Raw genomic sequence first — 2,109 nt, forward strand, 5'->3', positions numbered from 1 at the left:
GGATTGGTGGTAATTCATTTTTAAATGATTGGTAAAATTTACCAGTGAAGCCATCTGATCCTGGGCCTTTGTTGGGAGGATGTTGATTACTGACTCAATCTCCTTATTCACTTTTGTCTGTTTAGATTTTTCATTTCTTCATGACAGTCTTGATAGGTTTTATGTTGATGTATAATTTTTCATATGTTGCACTTTAGCCTCTTATTTTGTACTTTATTTCTATGACATTAGTTATAATGTCTCTTATTTCATTTATAATTTTATTTACTTGAGGGTTCTCTTTTTCTTCATCTAGCTAAATGTCAATTTTGTTTATTTTTTTTTAAAGGTCTTAGTTGTGTTGATTTTTCCCTATTTTTTCTGATCTCTATTTTGTTGTTACCTGCTCTACTGTATTATTTCCTTCCTTCTGCTAACTTTGGGCTTAGTTTGTTTTTCTTATTTGAGGTGTAAAATTGGGTTGTTTATTTGAGATCTCTCTTTTTCTTAATGTAGCATTTATCACTAGAAACTTCCCTCTTAGAACTGCTTTTGCTGCATCTCCTAAGTTTTGGTATGTTGTGCTTTCATTTTCATTTGTCTTAAGATATTTTTTAAATTTCTCCTTTAATTACTTCTTTGACCTATTGATTGCTTAGGAGTGTGCTGTTTAATTTCCACATACTTGTGAATTTCCCAATTTTCCTTCTGTTTTTGATTTCTAACTTCATACCAATATGGTTGGGAAAGATAGTTGGTACGATTTCAGTTTTCCTTTATTTTTTAAGACTTGTTTTATGGCCTAATATATGATTTCTCCTGGAGGACATTCTTTGTGCACTTGAGATGTCTGTGTATTCTACTGCTGTAGGATGAAATGATCTGTACATGTCTGTTAGGTCCATTTGGTCTACAGTATTGGTCAAATTCCCTTTTCTTATTGATTTACTGTTGGCATGTTCTATTCATTGTTAAAATGAGGTTTTGAATTTTCCTATTATTATTTTGTTCTTGTCTATTTTTCCCCCAGTACTATCAATATTCATTTTATATATTTAGGAGCTCTCATATTGAGTCCATATGTATTTATATGTAATTGTTATATCTTCCTGATGAATTGATCCTTTATCATTATATAATGCCTTTCTATGTCTCCTGTGACCGTTTTAGGCTTAAAGTCTATTCTGTCTAAATATAACTACCCTTGCCCTCTTCTGGGTATCTTTTTCTGTGGTTTCACTTTCAGCCCATGTGTGTCCTTAAGTCTAAAGCGAGTCTCTGGTAGACAGCATATACTTGAATCTTGATTTTTAGTCAATTCAGCCACTCTAGGCCTTTTCATTGGGGAGTTTAATTTACATTTAAAGTAACTATTGATAGGGAAAGGCTTACTACTACCGTCATTTTGATCACTGTTTTCTGTCCATCTTCTTGTTCTTTTGTTTCTGCTTTCCTTTCTTGCTATCTGTGTGCTTTGTTGACTTTTTAAGAGTAATATTCTTTGAATATCTTTTTCTTTTTGTTTTGTGTATCTTCTACAGATACACAAAACAAAAGAAGATACACTGCTCTTCTTTTGTGGTTAACATGATGCTTACATAAAACAGCTTATAGTTACACAGTCTTTAAAGCTGATAACAAAGTGACTTCAATCACATACAAAAAGTCTACACTTTTACTTCTCTCACATCCATCTTATGGATGTCACAATTTATGTGTTTTACATTGGATATTCATTAACAAACTTTTGTAATAGTAGTTATACTTGATACTTTTGTCTTTTAACTTTTTTCTATTCTTTTTCAAATTCTTTTAACTTTTGTACTAAAATTAAATTGTTTTACACAACAACATTACAATACCATAGTATTCTGTATTTGTCTGTATAGTTAACAGTGAGTTTTATTCTTTCATATGCTTTTGTGTTTCTGCTTAATGTCCTTTTGTTTCAACTTGAAGAACTCCCTTTAGCATGTCTCCCTTTGCCATTTCTTATATGGCAGGCCTAGTGAAGATTTAACTCCCTTATCTTTTGTCTTGAAAAGTATTTCTCCTTCATTTTTTGATGGACAGTTTTGCAGAATACAGTATTCTTGGCTGGCAACTTTTTTTCTCTCTCCACTTTGAATA

Source organism: Monodon monoceros, unplaced genomic scaffold (genome assembly GCF_005190385.1).
Source record: "Monodon monoceros isolate NGI ecotype Baffin Bay Population unplaced genomic scaffold, NGI_Narwhal_1 Super_Scaffold_5, whole genome shotgun sequence".
Classification (NCBI taxonomy): domain Eukaryota; kingdom Metazoa; phylum Chordata; class Mammalia; order Artiodactyla; family Monodontidae; genus Monodon; species Monodon monoceros.